Source organism: Chiloscyllium punctatum, chromosome 23 (genome assembly GCF_047496795.1).
Source record: "Chiloscyllium punctatum isolate Juve2018m chromosome 23, sChiPun1.3, whole genome shotgun sequence".
Classification (NCBI taxonomy): Eukaryota; Metazoa; Chordata; class Chondrichthyes; order Orectolobiformes; family Hemiscylliidae; genus Chiloscyllium; species Chiloscyllium punctatum.
In genome coordinates, this window is record NC_092761.1 from 31,410,334 (window position 1) to 31,430,626 (window position 20,293).

A 20,293-nucleotide genomic window follows, 5' to 3' on the forward strand; every position below is an offset into this window, starting at 1 on the left:
GTTGTCTGTTCTGTATGTCCAGCAGGTTGGCTATTGTTTCTCTGGCTAGGGTTTTGTCGATAGAGGTGAACAGTGCCGTTACATCGAGTGAGACCATAGTTTCTTCCTTGTCTATGTGTATATTTCTGATGTTGTCCAAGAATTCCTGTGTTGACTGTACAGAGTGTCTGGATCCGCTGATCAGGTGTTTCAGTTTCTGCTGTAGTTCTTTAGCCAGTTTGTGTGATGGTGTCCCTGGTAGTGATACGATGGGTCTGAGTGGGATGTCTGGTTTGTGCACTTTAGGTAGTCCATAGAATTTGGGGATGTTGTTGCTTTCAGTTTTCATTCTCTGGAGGTCTAACCTGGTTATTTGTCCGTTTTTTTTTTGTAGATTTCTCAGTGTGTTGTTTTTCCTGTTGGTGAGCTGCGGGGTGGGGTCAAACTCCACGCAATGTCATCCACAGATGCCTCAGGGAAAGACAACAGAATGAAGACATGCCACAACCCAAAGGACTAGCCACACTACCATGCATCAAGAACATTTCGGAACTGACAGCCAGACTACTGCGATCACTAGGACTCATAACAGCACACAAACCAACAGTCACTCTCCAACAACAACTCATCAGAACGAAGGACCGATATCCAGCATGAGCAAAACCAATGTAGTGTACAAAATCCCATGCAAGGACCGCACAAAACACTACATAGGACAAACAGGAAGACAGCTAACGATCCACATCCATGAACACCACATAGCCATGAAACGACACGACCAGCTATCCTTAGTAGCCACACACGCAGATGACAAGCAACGTGAGTTTGACTGGGACAAATCTACTATTATAGGACAAGCCAAACAGAGAACAGCCAGGGAATTCCTAGAGGCATGGCACTCATCCACAGTTTCAATCAATAAGCACATCGACCTGGACCCAATATACCGACCACTGCAGCGGACAGTTGGAACTGACAACCGGAAGCGGGAGATACAAACCTCTATAAATGCCAGAGGAAACATCACAGAAGCGCTTTACAGGAGGCTTCCAAGCACTGAGGATATCACCTAGACAGGGGACGAAACGTCTGCAACACAAATTCCCAGCTCTGCAAACAGAACCACAATAATGCGCACCCGTGCAACAAATCTTCTCACAAACTTTGAAGCCCTTTAGACTCTACAAAGCTCTGTCATGAACAAGCCACCATCTCTCTATTTCCTTTGCCCTCTTCAGTGTCTGCAACACTCTCTGTATCTTCCAGTAACGTTCTTTAGTTACTGCAGGTCTGCCTCGCTCCCCAGATAACCTGTTTCATCCCCTACAGCTCCCTCAATCACTCTAACACCCTCTGTTCTGTCTAATCCTCCTCTTTCCCACTGTCTTCCAGGCTCAACGGCGATCCTGTAAGAGAGCAGTGCGGAATGAGATGTTATAAATCTCAGCTGAGGCTTGAGTCCTACCATTACCTGGGAGTCACAAGGGGGAGAGAACCTGAGCGAGTGCAGCACAAAGCGGGAGAATATAAATCAGCAGCGAGGGTCAAGGCCGAATGGGACTTGGATTTGGATAAAAAGCAGAGCAGGAGGCTCGAAATCAGCACCGAGTCACAGAGGGAGGGACCATGTGAGTGAGCAACTTGGAGCAGGAGCTTGAGGCTGACTCACACCTGGGAGAATATAAATCCGCACTGAGGATCGAGGCCTAGTTGTACGTGGGAGTCACAGAGACGGTGACCCTGTGAGGGAGCAGACTGGAGTGAGAGCTGGACGATTACACGTTAGAGGAGACACATCACTGTGTGTGCACATGTCCCTCCCTTGTTCTGTGTTTGTGTGTGTGTTTGTGTGTGTGTTTGTATGCGTGTATTTCCCCTTCCCTCACTGTGTGTGTTTAACTCTCCTCACTGTGTGTGTTTGTCCCTCCCTCGCTGTGTGTGAGCATGTCCCTCCCTCACTATGTGTGTGTGCGTGTCCCTCCCTCACTGTGTGTGTTTGTTTGTGAGTGCGTATGTCTGTGTGTCACCATCCCTCACTTTGTGTGTCCCCTCTCGCTTTCTGAGCATATGTCCCACCCTCGCTGTGTCTGCGTGTCCCACCCTCGCTGTGTGTGTGTGTGTGTGTGTGCGCGCGCGCGCATGTCCCTCTCTCATTGTGTGCGCTTTGCTCTTGCTGTGTGTGTGTGTGTGTGTGTGTGTCCCTCCCTCGCTGTGTGTGTGTGTGTCCCTCCCTCGCTGTGTGTGTGTCCCTCCCTCGCTGTGTGTGTGTGTGTGTGTGTGTGTGTGTGTGTGTGTGTGTGTGTGTCCCTCCCTTGCTATGTGTGAGCCTGTACCTCCGTCGCTGTGTGTGTGTGTGTGTGTGTGTGTGTGTGTGTGTGTGTGTGTGTGTCCCTCCCTCGATGTGTGTGTGTGTGTGTCCCTCCCTTGCTGCATGTCCCAGCAAGCCTCTCGCTCGCTCTGTGTGTGTGTGTGTGTGTGTGTGTGTATGCGAGTCACACCATCACAGTATGTGTTTGTGTGTCCCCTTCACTGCATGTCCCTCCCTGTGTGTGTGTGTGTGTGTGTGTGTACCTCCCTCGCTGTGTGTGTGTGTCCCTCCCTCGCTGTGAGTGCGCATGTCCCTCCCTCGCTGTGTGTGCATGTCTCTCACTCTTGCAGTGTGTGCGTGTCCCCCTCATTGTGTGTGCATGTCCCTCCCTCGCTGTGTGTGCGTTACCCTCCCTTGCTGCATGTCCCAGCAAGCCTCTCGCTCGCTCTGTGTGTGTGTGTGTGTGTGTATATATGTACGAGTCACACCGTCACAGTATGTGTTTGTGTGTCCCCCTTCACTGCGTGTCCCTCCCTCGCTGTGTGTGTGTGTGTGTGTCCCTCCCTCGCTGTGTGTGTGTGTGTCCCTCCCTCGCTGTGTGTGTGTGTGTCCCTCCCTCGCTGTGTGTGTGTGTGTCCCTCCCTCGCTGTGTGTGTGTGTGTCCCTCCCTCGCTGTGTGTGTGTGTGTCCCTCCCTCGCTGTGTGTGTGTGCGTGTCCCTCCCTCGCTGTGTGTGTGCGTGTCCCTCCCTCGCTGTGTGTGTGTGTGTCCCTCCCTCGCTGTGTGTGTGCGTGTCCCTCCCTCGCTGTGTGTGTGCGTGTCCCTCCCTCGCTGTGTGTGTGCGTGTCCCTCCCTCGCTGTGTGTGTGCGTGTCCCTCCCTCGCTGTGTGTGTGCGTGTCCCTCCCTCGCTGTGTGTGTGCGTGTCCCTCCCTCGCTGTGTGTGTGCGTGTCCCTCCCTCGCTGTGTGTGTGCGTGTCCCTCCCTCGCTGTGTGTGTGCTTGTCCCTCCCTCGCTGTGTGTGTGCATGTCCCTCCCTCGCTGTGTGTGCGTGTCCCTCCCACGCTGTGTGTGCGCGTGTCCCTCCCACGCTGTGTGTGCGCGTGTCCCTCCCTCGCTGTGTGTGCGCGTGTCCCTCCCTCGCTGTGTGTGCGCGTGTCCCTCCCTCGCTATGCGTGCGCGTGTCCCTCCCTCGCTGTGTGTGTGTGTGTCCCTCCCTCGCTCTGTATTTGTGTCCCTCCCTCGCTCTGTATTTGTGTCCCTCCCTCGCTGAGTGTGCGCGTGTTCCTCCCTCGCTGTGTGTGCGTGTATCCCTCCCTCGCTGTGAGTGTGTGTGTGTGTCCCTCCCTCGCTGTGAGTGTGTGTGTGTCCCTCCCTCGCTGTGAGTGCGCATGTCCCTCCCTCGCTGTGTTTGTAGGTCTCTCACTCTTGCAGTGTATGTGTCCCCCCCTCACTGTGTGTGCGTGTCCCTCCCTTGCTGCACGGAAACAGGCCCTTCGGACCAACTCCTGCATGACATTTCTCGTCGCATTTACCACAATTTTCCCAGTATCCCTCTAAACCCATCCTATTCAGACACCCATCCACATGCCTTTAAAATGTATTTCTATCAGCCTCCACTATTTGCTCTGGCAGGTTATTCCATCCACTCTGCGGGGGCCAGTTATTCTTGAGGTTCCTTTGAAAAGTTTCCCTCGCCTGGGGAAATGACCTTGTCTATTGACCCTGTCGATGCCCATCATGATTTTAAACACCTTTTATCGGTTAACTCCTCAGCTTCCCATGTTCAACTGAAAACAGCCCCAGCCTATTCAGGATTTTCCCTGAAGCACAAACCCTCCAACCCTGGCAACATCTTTAGTCATTTCTTCTGAACCCTTTCATGTTCCACGACATCCTTCCGATGACATTGAGACCAGAATTGTCCCAGCAAGCCTCTGGCTCGCTCTGTGTGTGTGTGTGTGTGTGTGTGTGTGTGTATATGTACGAGTCACACCGTCACAGTATGTGTTTGTGTGTCACCCTTCACTGCGTGTCCCTCCCTCGCTGTGTGTGTGTGCGTGTCCCTCCCTCGCTGTGTGTGTGTGCGTGTCCCTCCCTCGCTGTGTGTGTGCGTGTCCCTCCCTCGCTGTGTGTGTGCGTGTCCCTCCCTCGCTATGCGTGCGTGTGTCCCTCCCTCGCTGTGTGTCCCTCCCTCGCTCTGTATTTGTGTCCCTCCCTCGCTGAGTGTGCGCGTGTTCCTCCCTCGCTGTGTGTGTGCGTGTCCCTCCCTCGCTGTGTGTGCGTGTCCCTCCCTCGCTGTGTGTGCGTGTCCCTCCCTCGCTGTGTGTGCGTGTCCCTCCCTCGCTGTGTGTGCGTGTCCCTCCCTCGCTGTGTGTGCGTGTGTCCCCTCGCTGTGTGTGTGCGTTTCCCTCCCTCGCTCTGTGTGTGCGTGTCCCTACCTCGCTGCTTGTCTCAGCAAGCCTCTCGCTCGCTGTGTGTGTCCCTCGCTCGCTGTGTGTGTGCGCATGTCCCTTCCTCGTTGTGTGTGTACGTGTCACACCATCACAGTATGTATTTGTGTGTCCCCCCTTCACTGCCTGACCCTCACTCGCTGTTTGTGTGTGTGTGTGTGTCACTCCATCGCATTGTGTGTATGTGTCTCTCTCTCTTGCTGTGTGTGTGCATGTCTCACCCTCGCTGTGTGTGTGTGCGTGCATGTCCTTCGCTGTGTATGTGTCAGTTCCCCCACACCCCGTGTGTGTGTGTGTGTGTGTTTGTGTGTGTGTGTGTGTGTCCCTCTTGCTGTGCGTGTGTGAGTGCATGTCTCACCTTGCTGTGTGTGCGTGTCCCTCCCACACTGTGTGTTCATGTCCTTGTCTCCCTTGCTCTGTGTGTGTGCGCGTGTCCCCCTCTTGTTGTGAGTAAGTGTCCCTCTTGATGTGTATGTGAGTGTCCCTCCCTCGCTGTGTGTCTGCGTGTATCCCCTTAACTGTGTGTATGTGTGCGTGTCCCTCTTGCTGCGTGTGTGTGTGCGTGGCCCTCCCTCGCTGTGTGTGCATGTGTCACCCCCTCGCTCTGTGTATGTGTGTGTGTCTCTCCCTCGCTCTCTATATGTGTGTGGTCCCACCCTCGCTGTCTATGTGTGCGCATGTCCCTCCCTTGCCGTGTTTCTGTGTGTCCCTCTCTCGCTGTGTGCCTGTGTTTGTGTGCTCGCGCATGCACATGTCCCTCCCTCGCTGTGTGTGCATGTCCCCCTCTTGCTCTGAGTATGTGTGTCCCTCTGGCAGTGTATGTGAGTGTCCCTCCCTCACTGTGGGTCTGTGTGTTTGTGTGTGTGTGTGTATGTCCCTGCCTCGCTGCGTGTCTGCGTGTATCCCCTTAACTGTGATATGTGTGCATGTCCCTCCCTTGCTTTGTGTGTGTGTGTGTGAGACACATTTGCTGTGTGTCCGCGTCACTCCCTCGCTGTGTGTGTGTGTCCGTCCCTTGGGTGTGTGTGTCCCTCTCTCGCCGTGTCTGTGCATGTCCCCTTTCGCTGTGCGTGTGTGCCCCCTCTCAATTTCTGTGCACATGCCCTCCCCCTCGCCATGTGTGTGCTTGTCCCTCCTTCCCTGTGTGTGTGTGTGCGCCCCACTCCCTCGCCGTGTGTGTTTGTGTATGACCCTCCCTCGCTGTGTGTGTTTGTGTATGACCCTCCCTCGCTGTGTGTGCGTGTGTCCCTCCCTCGCTGTGTGTGCGTGTGTCCCTCCCTCGCTGTGTGTGCGTGTGTCCCTCCCTCGCTGTGTGTGCGCGTGTCCCTCCCTCGCTGTGTGTGCGTGTGTCCCTCCCTCGCTGTGCGTGTGCATGTTCCTCCCTCTCTGTGTGTCTCAGCAATTCCCTCGCTCGCTGTGTGTCCCTCGCTCGCTGTGTGTGTCTCGCTTGCTGTGTGTGTGTGTGTGTGTGTGTGTCACACCCTGACAGTGTGTGTTTGTGTGTGTCCCTTCGCTGCGTGTCCCTCACTCGCTGGTTGCGTGTGTGTCACTCCCTCGCGTTGTGTGTATGTGTCTCTCTCGCTTTGTGTGTGCGTCTCCCTCCCTTGCTGTGAGTGTGCGTGTCCCCCCTTGCTGTGTGTGTGCGTGTGTATTTGTGTGTGTGGATGTGCGCGTGTTCTTCCCTTGCTGTGTATGTGTGTGTCCCTCCCTCGCTGTGTGTGTGTGCATGTCCCTACCTCGCTGTGTATGTGCATGTCCTTCCCTCGCTGTGTGTGCAAGTCCCTCTCTCATTGTGTGTGCACGTGTCACTCCCTTGCTCTGTGTGTGTGTCCCTCCCTTGCTCTTTGTGTATATCCCCCTCAATATATGTGCGCATCTCCCCTTGGTGTGTGAGTGCATGCCCCCCTTGCTGTGTGTGCGTGTGTCCCTCCCTCGCTGTGCCTGTGCATGTCCTCTCTCGCTGTGTGTGCGTGTGTCCCTCTCAATTTCTGTGCACATGCCCTCCCCCTCACCGTGTGTCTGCTTGTCCCTCCCTTGCTGTGTGTGTGCGTGTCCTTTCCTCGCTGTGTGTGTGCGTGTCCCTCCTTCGCTGTGTGTGCGCACGTCCCTCCCTCGCTGCGTGTGTCAGCAAGTCCCTCGCTCTGTGTGTGTGTGTGTGTCTCTTCCTCGCTGTTCGTGTATTTGTGTCACATCCTCACAGTATGTGTTTGTGTGTCTCCCCCTTCACTGCGTGTCCCTCACTCGGTGTTTGTGTGTATGTGTCTCTCTCTCGCTGTGTGTGTGAGTGTCCCTCCCTCTGTATGTGTGTGTGTGTAAGTGTGTCTCCCTCCCACGCTGTGTGTGCAGGTCCCCCTCGCTGTGTGTGTGTGCGTGACCCCCTCACTGTATGTGTGTGTCCGTCCCTCCCTCGCTGTGCGTGTGTGTGTGTGTCCCTCTTGCTGTGCGTATGTGTGTGTGACCCTCCCTCGCTGTGTGTGCATGTGTCTCCCCCTCGCTGTGTGTGCGTGTGTCCCTCTCTTGCTCTGTCTGTGTTTGTGTGTGTGTCCCTCCCTCGCTCTGTGTGTTTGTGTATGTTCCTCCCTTGCTGTGTGTGCATGTCATTCCCTCACTGTGTTTGCGTATCCCTCCCTCGCTCTGAGTGTTTGTATGTGTGTGTGTGTGTGTGTGTGTGTGTGTGTGTGTGTGTCCGTGCGCAAGCACATCCCTCCCTCGGTGTGTGAGTGCGCGTGTCCCTCCCTTGCTGTGTGTGTCTCTCGCTCGCTGCATGTGTGTGTACCCCTTCCTCGCTGTGTGTGCGTGTTCTTCCCTGTGTGTGTGTGTGTGTGTGTGTGCGCCCGCGCGCGCGCGTCCCCTCCTTCGCTGCGTGTATGTCCCTCCTCGCTGTGTGTCTGTGGGTAACCCCCCTCACTGTGTGTGTTTGCGTGTCGTTCCCTCGCTGTGTGTATCCCACACTCGCTGTGTGTGCACATGTCCCCCCTCGATTTGCGTGTGTGTTTCCATCCCGAGTGTGTGTGCGCGTGTGTGTGTGCGTGTCGCTCCCTCGCTTTGTGTGTCCGTCCCTTGTGTGTCTGTGTGTCCCCCCCGCCGTGTCTGTGCGTGTCCCCTCTCGCTGTGTGTGTGTGTGCCCCCTCTCAATTTCTGTGCACATGCCCTCCCCCTTGACGTGCGTGTCCCTTCATTCACTGTATGTGTGTGTGTGTCCCTCCCTTGCTCTGTGTGTGTGTTTGTGTGTGTATCCCTCCCTCGCTGTGTGTTCGCGGGTAAACCCCTCACCGTGTGTGTTTTTTTGTCGGTCCCTCACTGTGTGTGCACGCGTCCATCCCTTGCTTTGTGTGTGTGTGTGTGTGTGTGTGTGTGTGTGTGTGTGTGTGTGTGTGCATGTCACTCCCTCGCTTTGCGTGTATGTGTCCGTCCCTTGTGTGCATGTGTGCGTGTGTGCATGTCCCTCCTTTGCTCTGTGTTTGTGTGTGTGTGTATATGTGTGTGTGTCATTCCCTCGCTTTGCGTGTTTGTCACTGTCCCTTGTGTGTATGTGTGTGTGTGTGACCAGCTTGCTGTGTGCGCGTGTCCCACCCTTGCCATGTCTATGTGTGTCCTCTCTCGCTGTGTCTGTGTGTGCCCCCTCTCAATTTCTGTGCACATGCCCTCCCCCTCGACATGTGTGTGTTTGTCCATCCCTCACGGTGTGTGCGTGTCCCTCCTTCGCTTTGTGTGTGTGTGTGTCCCCGTCCCTTGCAGTGTGTGTGTGTCCCTCCCTCGCCGTGTGTCTGCGTGTATCCCTCTCACTGTGTGTATTTGTGCGTGTCACTCCCTCGCTTTGCGTGTGTGTACACCTTCTCAATTTGTGTGCACATGCACGACCCCTCGCGGTGTGTGTGCTTGTCCCTCCTTCACTGTGTGTCCCTCTCTCGCTGTGTGTTTGCATGTCGCTTCCTCGCTGTGTGTGTCCATGCTCCCTCCCTCGCTGCATGTCTCAGCGTGTCCCTCCCTTGCTCTGTGTGTGTGTGTCCCTCCCTCACTGTGTGTGTGTCCCTCGCTGTCTGTGTATGTGCGCGTGCATGTCCTTTCCTCACTGTGTGTGCATGTCCTTCCCTCGCTGTGTCTGTGTGCGTGTCCCTCCCTCGCTGTGTGCGTGTCCCTCCCTCGCTGTGTCTGTGTTCCTCCCTCGCTGTGTGTGTGCGAGTCCCTCTTGCTGTGCGTGTGTGTGCTTGGCCCTCCCTTGTTGTGTGAGCATGTGTCTCCCCCCTTGCTGTGTGTGCGCGTGTCCCTCTCTTGCTCTGTGTGTGTGTGTGTGTGTGTCCCCTCCCTCGCTGTGTATGCATGTCCCTCTGTGGCTGTGTGTGTGTGCCCCTCTTGCTGTGTGTGGCTCTCCCTCGCTGTGTGTGCATGTGTCCCTCTCTTGCTCTGTGTGTGTATGTGTCTGTCCCTCGGGGTGTGTGTGTGTGTGTGTGTGTGTGTGTTCTCATCCTTGTTGTCTGTGTGTGTGCGTGTTCTTCCCTCGCTGTGTATGTGTGAGTTACCCCCTTGCTCTGTGTGTGTGCATGTGTGTGTGTGTGTGTCCCTCTCTTGCTGTGTGTGTGTGTGTGTGTCGATGTCCCTCTCTCGCTGTGTGTTTGTGTTTGTGTGCTTGGGCATGTGCGTGTTCTTCCCTCGCTGTGTGTACGTGTTCCCCTCTTGCTGTGCGTCTGTGTGTCCCTCTTGCAGTGTTTGTGAGTGTCCTTCCCTCGCTCTGTCTGTGTGTGTGTGTGTGTGTGTGTACACGCGCGCATGTGTGTCCCTCCCTCACTGTTTGCGTGTCAGTTTCCTGCCGTGTGTGTGTGTGTGTCCATGTCCCTCCCTGGCTATGTGTGCGCGTGTCCCTCCTTCACTGTGTGTCCCTCTCTTGCTATGTGTTTGCGTGTCGCTTCCTCGCTGTGTGTGTGTCCCTCCCACGCTGTGTGTGTCCATGCTCCCTCCCTCGCTGCGTGTCTCAGCGTGTCCCTCCCTTGCTCTGTGTGTGTGTGTCCCTCCCTCACTGTGTGTGTGTCCCTTCCTCACACTGTGTGTATGTGTGTGTTCCTCCCTCGCTGTGTGTGTGCGTGTCCCTCCCTTGCTCTGTGTGTGTGTGTGTGTGTGTGTGTGTGTGTGTCCCACTTGCTGTGCGTGTGTGTGCTTGGCCCTCCCTCGTTGTGTGAGCATGTGTCTCCCCCCTCGCTGTGTGTGTGTGTGTGTGTGTGTCCCTCCCTCGCTGTGTATGCATGTCCCTCCCTGGCTCTGTGTGTGTGCGTGTGTATGTGTGTGTGTGTGTCCCTCCCTCGCTCTGTGTGTGTGTGTGCCCCTCTTGCTGTGCATGGCCCTCCCTCACTGTGTATGTGTGAGTTTCCCCCCTTTGCTCTGTGTGTGTGTGTGTGTGTGTGTCCCTCTTGCTGTGCGTGGCTCTCCCTCGCTGTGGGTGCGCGTGTCCCTCTCTTGCTCTGTGTGTGTGTGTGTGTGTGTGTGTGTGTCTCCCTCGCTGTGTGTGTGTGTGTGTGTTCTCATCCTCGCTGTCTGTGTGTGTGCGTGTCCCTCCCTTGCTGTATGTATGTGCGTGTTCTTCCCTCGTTGTGTATGTGTGAGTTACCCCCTTGCTCTGTGTGTGTGTGTGTGTGTCCCTCTTGCTGAGGATGTGTGTGTGTGTCCCTCCCTCGCTGTGTGTGCGTGTGTGTGTGTGTGTGTCTGTCTGTCCATGTCCCTTACTGGCTGTGTGTGTGCATGCCCCTCGCTCGCTGTGTATCTGTGTTTGTGTGCTTGGGCATGTGCGTGTTCTTCCCTTGCTGTGTGTACGTGTTCCCCTCTTGCTGTGAGTATGTGTGTCCCTCTTGCAGTGTATGTGAGTGTCCTTCCCTCACTGTGTGTGTGTGTGTGTGTGTGTGTGTGTGTGTGTGTGTCCATGTCCCTCCCTAGCTATGTGTGTGCGTGCCCCTCTCTCGCTGTGTGTACGTGTCCCCTCTTGCTGTGAGTATGTGTGACCCTTTTACAGTGTATGTGAGTGTCCTTCCCTCGCTGCGCGTGTGTGTATGCGTGTCACTCCCACACTGTGTGTGTGTCCCTCCCTTGCTGTGTGTATGTGCGCATCCCTCCCTCACTGTGTTTGTGTGTTCCCGTCCCTCACAGTATGTGTGTCTGTATTCCCCTCACTGTGTGTCTGTTTGCGTGTCCCTCCCTCGCTTTGCGTGTGTGTGCCCCCTCTCAATTTGTGTGCACATGCCTTCCCCCTCACGGTGTGTGTGTGCGTGTCCCTCCCTTGCTGTGTATTTGCGTCTCGCTCCCTCACTGTATGTGTGCGTGTCCCTCCCACGGTGTGTATGTGCATGTCCCCTCCCTCAGTGCGTGTCTCAGCGTGTCCCTCCCTCACTGTGTATGTGAGTGCGTGTGTGTGTGTGTGTCCCTTAGCTGCATGTCTGTGCGTGTCCCTCCCTCAGTGTGTGCACGTGTCCCTCCCTCGCTGTGTGTGTGTGTGTGTGTGTGTGTGTGTACCTTCCTTGCTGTGTGTGTGTGAGTATGTGTCCTTCACTCGATTTGCATGTGTGTCCCTTCCTCGCTGTGTATCTGCGTGTATCCCCTCACTGTGTGTGTTTGCATGTCCTTCCCTCGCTATGTGTTTCCGTGTATCCCCCTCACTGTGTGTGTGTGCGTGTGCGTGTGTGTGTGTGTCCTTCCCTTACTGTGTGTCTGCGGGTATCTCCCTCACTCTGTGTGTTTGCGTGTCGCTCCCTTGCTCTGTGTGTGTGTGTGTGTGTGTGTGTCCAAAATTTGCACCATCAGTGAATCGGCCATCATAAATTGACTGTGGTATTCAGGAATGTGTGGTTTAAGTAAGTTCACCACGAGAAATGCAGGGTTTAATGTATAGGTAGAGGGGTGGGTCTGGGTAGGATGCTCTTCAGAGTTTTGGAATGGACTGGTTGGGCCGAATGGCGTGGTTGCACACGATGGCGATTCTATTCAGGTTATTGTCCAGCCCTGTCAACCATCCCCATCTCTTACACCTTGCCTTATCCCCAATATTCTCCTTAACACTGTAATCTCCTCCAGACTCTAAAACACTCCTTGCCTATGTAACCTTCTCCAGTCCTTACAAAGATCGATATGTCTGACATCTCTTCCTGCTTTTAGAACCCTCCCTATAACTATTACCATTTGGTACAGCACTCCCAAACATTGTTCCCCTTGAAACTCCCAGAAACATTTGTATCTCTGAAAACTCATCTGGACTGTCTCAACTTCCCTTTGACAGTTACATGCTGAGACCTGCTCTATATCAGTGAAGTAATTAAGTCTTGGCAACACTCACTGTTATAATCTCCCTCCAGCCTTACAGCACTGAGGATCTGTAGAAGGTCTTTTCAAACTGACAGCCATCTCTGTGTCTGTAATCTCCTCCACTCCCCATAATACATTCTCTCTGAGCTCCTCTGTAGTCGACTAAACACTCCCTAACACTGTCTGTATCATTATAACCTTCTCCAGAAACACAACCTTCCCTATCTTTGTAAATCCCTACACCAGTCCCTATCCCTCTCAGCTCCGTCTAATAATGCAACCCTCCATGTCTGAGTATTCACCTTCAGTCCCTACTCACCTCCCTATCTGTGTAACCTTCTCCATTCATTTTTGCTTCAGTCTCTTCAACTGTCCCTGTCAGTGTAACCCCTTCCAGAAGTGAAAACTCTCCTCTTTTTGACTTACTCAGACCACACAACCCTCCATATCTATAACCTACTCCGATCAGAGAAACATACCTCTGCAAACTGCTCCAACTCTTCCACTCTCCATAAGCTCCTGCAGCTCTTACATCCCTCCCTATCGACCAAATCTCTTCCAGTCCCTAAACACCAACAGTCTGTGGAGACCCGACCACCATCCCTATCAGTGTAATACTCTCAGGTCTCTGCAGGAATCATGATCTGTTGAACTCACTCTATGCCTGTGCCTCTCCCAATCCAGTCCCTATAAAACCTACTATCTATTTAACACCCTCCTGTCACTCTCACCCCCATGTCAATGTAAGCTCCTCCTGTGTCTCCACCATCTACCCATCTCCATAATCTTGTCCAGATCTTACACCACTATCTGTTTAAACGTCACCCTCCTCTACAACTTCCTCCTGTTTGTGCTATGCTCCCTTATCTGTGAAACTGTTTCTGACCAAAATTGTTATCGCAGTCTCTGAAAAGAAATCCAGATTCCACAGCCTCCATAACCCCCAGAACCTAAGCCTTCCTATGTCTATAAACATCTTCAGTCACGATCACCCTGCATATCTCTGTTTGTTCTTCCAGTCGATACAAACATCTTTATCTCTGTAATCTGCTCAGTTCCTTAAAACAGTCCCTGTCTGTGATCCAGCCCTGTCCTACAAACATCCTTTTCCCTGTAAACTTCTCTATCCCTCCCAACATTCCCATCTCTATGAACCTCTGTCAGCCCGACAGCTCTCCACATTTCTGTAACCTCCTGTGGGTCTATGGTCCTCCTTCCCTGTGAAACCACCTCCAGTCCCCATATCCCTCCCAGTCTGGGTCCTCTGCTCCAGATCAGACCATTGCTGTCTCTGTAAACACCTCCACTCCTGACAACTCTTCCCATTTGTGTAACCTCGTTCAGACCCCATATTCTCCAGCTTCCTGAATCCTCTTCCTGCATTGCAACCAAAACCACATGTTTCTGTAATATCCACCAGTGCTTACACCCTCCCCAAATCTGTAACCACTTGCAGTCCTAACAAAGCACCTAAACTGTGAAACCTCTCATTTCCCTACAATCCTCCCTCCCTCCCTCCTCAAATGCCTTCATCACCATGAAACCTCACAATTACTGAAACTTCCTAATGTCTGCACAATCCTCGTGCTCTGATATCCCTCCCTATCTCTGTAACCCCCACCACCCTCCAGTGCCCTTCCGGGGAACATGGCAGAGGAGGGAAGATTTGTAGCGTCTGGACCATATTACGGAGGTAGAATTCTGGGAATTACCGATTTAGTCTTATGTCTGTGGTGTGCAGATTATTGGCGAGGACTCTAAAGACAGGATTTATGACTACTTGGAAAACCATAGTTAAATTAGAGACAGTCAGCATGACTATGAGGGGTACGTCATGCCTCACAAACCTTTTTGAATTCTTTGAGGATATGACAGAATACTTTGATGGTTCATTCAGAAAAGAAGGATGATTGGGATACAGGGAAATCTGTCTGTCTGCATAGAGGATCGGATGGCCCAGAGAAGACAGAGTATGGCAGCAGTCGGAGAGTATTGAGCCTGGAGCTCAGTGACCAGTGGGGTTCTGTATCAATCAGCTCCGGGACCCTGCTCTTTTTGATTTTTGTAAATGACTTAGATGTGGATGTTGGAGAGTGGGTTAGTAAGTTTGCCATTCATGCGAAGGTTGCTTGAGTGATGGGGAATGTGGAGGCCTGTTGGAGGTTGCAATGGAACATTGACAGGACGCAGAGCTGGGCTGGAAGTGGCAGATGGAGTTCAATCTGGAAAAGTGTGAAGTGATTCATTCTGGAATGCCGACCTTGAATACAGAATACAGGGTGAAAGGCAGAATACTTGGCAGTGCGGAGGAACAGAGAGATCATGGGGTCCATGCCCATAGATCCCTCAAGTTGCCACGCACGTTGGTAGGGTTGTTAAAAAGGCATATGTTGTGTTGGCTTTTCTTAACAAGGGGATTGATTTTAAGAGCCGTGAGGTTTTACTGCATCTTTATAGTGACCTGTTGAGACCACACTTGGAATATTGTGTTCAGTTCTGGTCCCATTTTTACAGCAAGGATGTGCAAGTTTTAGAGAGCGTACATAGGAGATTTACCAGGATGCTGCCTGGAAAGGAGGGCATTTCTTATGGAGAATGTTTCAGGGAGCTAAGGCTTTTCTCATTGGAGTGAAGAAGGGGGCGGGGTGACTTGATAGAGGTGAACATGATGATGAGAATCACACAGAGAGAGTGAATAGTCAGAGACTTTTCCTCCTGTGGAATAAATGGCTATTACAAGGCGGCATAATTTTAAGGTGATTGGAGGATGGATAAGAGGATAGAGAATGGTAGGTGGTTGGATGGACTGCCAATGGTGGTAGTAAAATTAGATACATCCGGGACATTTAATAGACCCTTGGACAGACACATGGGTAGTAGTAAAATGAAGGGTATGTAGATTAGTTTGATCTTACAGTCGGATAAAAAGTTGTCATAGCATCATGGCCGAAGGGTCTTGTCCTGCACTGTTCTGTGTTCTACGTTCTGTGTGGTAAAGTGGGTAATAAGCTCAGATCAGTGTAAAAGGATATGGCATTCAGGAGGAGCTAGTCAACTGGATACAAAGACTACTTGATGGTAGGAGACAGAGAGTGATGGGAGACATTTTTCTTCTGACCGGAGACATGTGACCAGCGGTGAAGTGGGTCCACTCTTGTTTGTCATTTGGACAAATGGTTTGGATGGGACTATTGGTTTCCTGGTAACTAAGCTTCTTGGGTGACACTGACACTGGTAGTAAAGTGGTTAGTGGAGAAGATTATATGATACAACAAAATTAACAGTACTGCTGGGATAGTGAGCTGAAGAATAGCAGATGAATTTTAATTAGATAAATGTGAAGTGTTTCATTTTGGTGAAACAAACCAGGGTGGGACTTGTACAGTTAATGTTCGGGCCCTGGTTAGTGTTGTCAGTCAGAGACCCCAGGGAGACAGGCTGATGAAGCAGGAGTTTGGGACGGTTATCTTCATTAGGAGAGCATTGAGAGTAGGAAAGACATTGGTGGGGCTATCATAAAAAACATTGTTGTTCATTATGAAGAACACACGTGGTTCACTTGCCTCATTTAGTAAAGGACATCTGACATTCTAACCTGGTCTGGTCGACATGTGACTCCGGATCCACAGCAATATGGCTGAATCTGAGCTGCGCTCTGGATAATTAGCAGTGGGGTCAAAAAATATTGTTCAGGCAGTGACACCCACATCCCATGAATGAATAAATAAAAATACATATGTCCCTCCCTATCTCTGCAAACCCCTGCAGATGCAGCAATCCGTACTGGCTTTGTAACACCGTTCAGGCCCTGACCACTCTCTGTATCACTCTCACCACCTCCAGCCCCTTCACCTCTCCCTGTTCCCATTGTGTCATTAAACCCTGACAATGATTCCCCTTCCCACAGCCCTCCTCCTGCGAGCAGACCCTTTGCAATCCATTTAACATTTACTCCTAAAACTCTCTCTCACTTCAGGATTTAAGTATTTTGTGGTGATCTTCTCAGCCTCATAATCAAGTATGATCCCTTTTGTCCTGAGTGAGGGACCAGTGGGGATTTCTTGCTGAGGTTTTTACTGTTTCAATGGAATGTCCTTTTGTTGAGTGTTTTATACTGTTCCTTTAAATGTTTTCCACTGTCCATTTACAGACACATGTTTCAATCTGTTTAGCGTGTTCACCTTGGTCAGTTCTCCTCTCAAACTCATATAATTGACTATTTTTGTTTCTAGTTGTAGCTGGTCCTTTCTGTGATTCACTTTAAAACTTTATATTTCTTTAAACTGCACTTTCTCACAATTTCCCAGAGGATCTCTCCAGGTGACATTCCTCATTCACTAAGTTACATCACACAACAGTCGCTCTGAAATAGTTACGTCCCTAGTCAGTTGCACAATGTGTTATTCAAAGAAACACTGAAAGAAAATTCTCTGAACTCCTCTTCCAATATCACTCTTGTCTGTGTGGATGTCCTAGATTTTGGGAATATTGATGTTTCCCAAAGTTATCACAATGCTTTTATTAAAAATTCTAATTGATTCCTGTTTATTGCAGTGATGAACAATGAAATGCTGTTCGGTGGCTAAAACTGTTCTGCTGCTTGTGTCCTTTGCAAGTTGTAGCCAGAATTTACATTCAAACTTACTCCACTTCATGATCTGATGCCAAATGCTTTCTCCGTAATGCCTTTGGTATCCATTATCGTTAGTGTTACCCATTTTGCCTGGGTTTCCGCAAGGTTGTGAACCATCGAATATTTATGATCCACCTTTTGTTCGCCCTGTAACCAAGTCTCATTGCTGTCTAAATCTCTTTTATCTCTGTGTCACAAATCCATCTACCTTATTGCAGAGACTTTGTCCATTCCAAACAAATCATAATTTACTCTTTCTCACAATTTCCTGTCACAACCCGATTCACTGATGTACAGTTTTAACTAAACTTTCCTGTTCCTTTCTGCTTGTCTTCAGTCACATTCCCATGCTGTTCGGATGCTTCACCTTTTCTATTTGGATTTGGAAAGTTCCTTTCACCTGAACCCTTTCCCTGCATCCTCTCTGTCAGTTTACAGCCCTGTCCATAAACCTACTGACATGATTGGCCCGGACACTGGTCCCATCATGGTTCCAGTGGGGCCCAGTGTAACGGGATTGCTTTTATTAACTCGTGGGATTTTAGTGTCTCTGGCTGACCAGCCTCTCTTGCCCAGTCCTAGTTGCCCTTGAGCTGAGTAACTTGCTTGGCCATTTTAGAGGGAATTAAGAGGCAATCGCTTTGCTGTGGGTATGTCGTGCAGACCACGTGAGAATAGCAGATGTCCTTCTCGAAATGACAAGTGTTTGGATTTTTTGTTCATTGGCAATTGTCTCATAGTTATTTATGGATTATTAATTATTATCTTTAAATTTATTGATTTCAAATTCCCCCATTTCTGATGGTGTGATTCAAACTTGTCTCCCGTGAACATTAGCTGAGGTTTTGGATACATGCTCTAGCAATAATGCCACTAGTCCATCACTTCACCTGCTCACTGGTTGCTCATTCCTGACCAGTTTTTCCATCATGAAGCAGAACCCCTTCTTCCTACACAATTGTTTGATTCTAAAACCTTCTGACATGATTGTTTGAGCCTGATACCCTTCCAGCACTCTGGTGATATCACTGAGTATCTCCCCATATGGTATCCCTCACTGTGTGGGGCTAATTGCTGCATCTGTCAATGCCCCTCGCTCTTACAGCCACTCCAGATCCTGAATCAGCAGAATTCTCCACCCCAGAGAGATGCAGCAGCACAGGCCAGGGACGGAATCTGGGATTTTACAGATCTCTGTTTTACTCAGGACCATTCTCCATGTGTAACTCTCACTACATCAGTATAAATTCCCATTCTGTCTATTTGTCTGTCTCCTGTAGGTGCTCAGGAAGGTCCTGACTCAATAGACTTCACAGCTGCTGGGTGTCTCGTCCATCATCACATTGAAGATGGTTGGTCTGCCAGAGAGACAAAGGGCAGGGAGATCTGGAGCCTTCAATAAATCCTGCAGTGAGGTAAGATCACTCACAGTGCACAGAGCAGAGAGCAATGAGAGGGCTCCATATATCGGCTAACAAGACATGACATAGATACAGTGCTGGAGGGGGAGCAGAGTACAGACACACCTCAGTCTCAATCACCACCCCTGCTGTAAGTTTTGTTGTACAGAGACAGCATCGGGGTATCACAGTTATCAATCCAGGCCTATGCTGTCTCAGTGAGCATCAGTACAACAGAGGGGAAAGCAGGCTTCCCAAGAGAGAGTGGGAATGCTACCTGGGATCTTTCTGTTCTGTATTTCCCTCTCCAACACTGTATCTATGGCATGGTGAAGACCGATGTCTCCAATAATTTTTAACTCCTGTAACAGTTCCTGTCTCTGTAACCTCCTCTCTTCCCTATAGTCCCTCCACAGATTTGAAATGTATTGCATTCCAGACTATCATCCCTATTACTGTAATTTGCTTCAGTGTCTACAGTGTGCCTTATCTCTGTAGTCTCCCCCTCCAATGACAGAGTCATGCAGAACAGAAACAGAACCTTTACTTTGATCCAACTAGTCGATGCTGAAGATGGTTCCTGAACGGGTCACGTTTCCCTGCAATTGGCTCATATCCCTTCAAGCCTTCTCCTCTCCATGTATCTACCTAAAATGTCTTTTCCATGTTGTCATTGTGCTTCTCTCCATCACTTCCCCTGGCAACTTATTCAATATGTGCACCATGCTCTCTGTGAAAAATGTCCTTCTTTGATCCCTTTTAAGTCTTCCCTCTCCCACCTCATATTTCTGCCCTCTAGTTATGGACTCCCCTACCCTGGGATAGAGACCTTCACGATTCACGTTACCTGTACCCCTCATGGTTTATAAAGCTTTATAAGGTCACCCCCTAGCCACCTATGCCAAATGGAAATACGCAGGACAATGATATAAATATTTCTGCTCGTGTCCCTGCCACTACTTTGCTACAATGTTCTGGGATACAGTTGTTCAGGACCTTAGGGCTTTTTCTACATTTGAGTTCTTAGACATCCAACACCACCTCTCCTGTAATGGGGACTCTTTACAAGACATCACTGTTTCTCTCCCTTTGTTTCCTAGTCTTTGACCACAGTATGTTCTGACATGATATATTTATTAGGGTCTTGCCCATCTCCTGTGGTTCCATACCTGAGGGGCCTTATTGTCTCTCTAGTTGCTTTTTTGTACTTGTATGCTGTAGAATTTCCTTGCATTCTCCTTAACTTTATCTGCCAAAGCTATCTCATTCCCACTGTTGTGCTTTCCAGCTTATCCACCCTGTCCTTGGAAGTCAAACCCTTCAGTATCAATAATATCTTCGTCAATCTTTGCTCCGTGTACAATTTCAGAAAATGCTTCCTAAATCGGGATGATCAGAATTCGACACAATACTCCAACTGGGGACCCAGCAATGTCTTGTCCAGCCGTATCATGATGGACCAACTCAGGTATTCAATGCTCTGACCCATGATGGCAAGTGTGCCTCATCCACTTTCACTACCCTGTCCACCCGTGACACCGCTTACAAGGAACAATGTCACTGCACCCCTTGGTCTCACTGTCTGTTCGACAGCATTGAACAGGGCCCTACCATTAACAGTGTTAGTCATCGCTGTTTTGTCTTAACAAAATCCATTAATTAAAATCCATCTTTCATTCCTTGACCCACTTGTCCAGTTGATCAAGAGCCTCTTCGATAACTGTCTTCACTCCCCACTGTAACACTTATTTAGCTTAATAACAATGATTCCTATATTCTCGTTTATGTCAATAATGCACATGTGGCCCCAGCACCAATCCTTATGGCACACCGCTGGTCAGAGCCTCCAGTCCACACAACAAACCTCTCCTACTGTCAAACCCATTTTGTGTCCGTTTGTCTCGCTCTCCCTGATCCCATGTGATCTACCCTTACTAACCAGTGCACCACGATAAACCCTGTCAAAGGCCTTGCTGAAGTCAGGATAGACAATGTCTACTGCTCTGTCTTCGTCTATCTTCTTAATCACCTCTTCGACAAACTCACTCAACTTTGTGAGACACTATCTTGTAAGCACAAAGCTGTGCTGACGATCCATAATCAATCATTGCCTTTCCAAATGCATGTAACTGCTGTCCCGCAGAATCGCTTCCAACAACATTCGCACAACTTACACCAAGCTAATTGGTCTTTAGGTCCCTGGCTTTCCCTCGCAGCCTTTCTTAAATACTGGCACAGCATT

The 20,293-nt window shown here is 50.6% G+C and overlaps 1 protein-coding gene across 4 annotated transcripts in view; it reads left to right on the top strand.

Annotated features, from left to right (window-relative positions):
* Nucleotides 1–1,480: 1,480 nt before the first annotated feature.
* LOC140494044 (uncharacterized) overlaps nt 1,481–20,293 on the top strand; it is a 38,384-nt gene continuing 19,571 nt past the window's right edge. For 2 of the 4 annotated variants that reach the window (XM_072592960.1, XM_072592963.1), the window contains exons 1-2: nt 1,481–1,780; nt 17,932–18,066. The gene's annotated coding sequence lies outside the window, so the exon portion shown is untranslated. Of the gene's footprint in view, nt 1,781–11,465; nt 11,571–17,931; nt 18,067–20,293 lie in introns of those variants that run through there. The other 2 variants (XM_072592962.1, XM_072592961.1) reach the window with 2 other exon arrangements.